This window comes from Arachis ipaensis, chromosome B05 (genome assembly GCF_000816755.2).
Source record: "Arachis ipaensis cultivar K30076 chromosome B05, Araip1.1, whole genome shotgun sequence".
Taxonomy (NCBI): domain Eukaryota; kingdom Viridiplantae; phylum Streptophyta; class Magnoliopsida; order Fabales; family Fabaceae; genus Arachis; species Arachis ipaensis.
The window spans coordinates 147693599-147694222 of record NC_029789.2 but is presented as its reverse complement, the minus strand read 5'-3'; positions in this window follow the sequence as shown (position 1 = coordinate 147694222).

Here is a 624-nt window from a genome sequence, read left to right as displayed (position 1 = left end):
ATATGTATTTATTCGAATAGGACTTAAGAGTTCTATAAAAAAAATTACATTATGTAATTATTACAACATAACTCAATCTTAAACAATATATATAATAATACTTTGTCACGCAACTATAATTTTAAGGATTAATTAATATGCTTACTATAGATTTTTTTTCGAAGATTAGTCCAAATAAATTTATATCTATCTGAATGTTATTATTTATAATCGAGTCGAATTCTGACCGAAAAAGCAATTCACTCTCAATTCATTTTGACATTTTGTATTGAATATTTGAATCTATCTAAAATTTCTCACACATTTCACTCTCATATTTTGTTGAATCCTAAACTTTTACACAATTACACTTAATTTAGAATTCTTTCAAGAACACTCTTACATATCGTTTATCCTGGATGATAACAATATTAAAGAAAATAAGTTACAAATCAAAAGATACTTTCTCCCTTGTTTCTTTTTAGTTGAACTTGTACAATCAATCTAAAAACAGCTTGCCACCAAATTTCCAAAATGATTCTGAAGATTGGATCACGATCAAGATATCAAGTTCTAACTAGATAATTATATAATTAAATTATATACAATAAAATAATACAAACAAAATAATAATAAGACATGTTA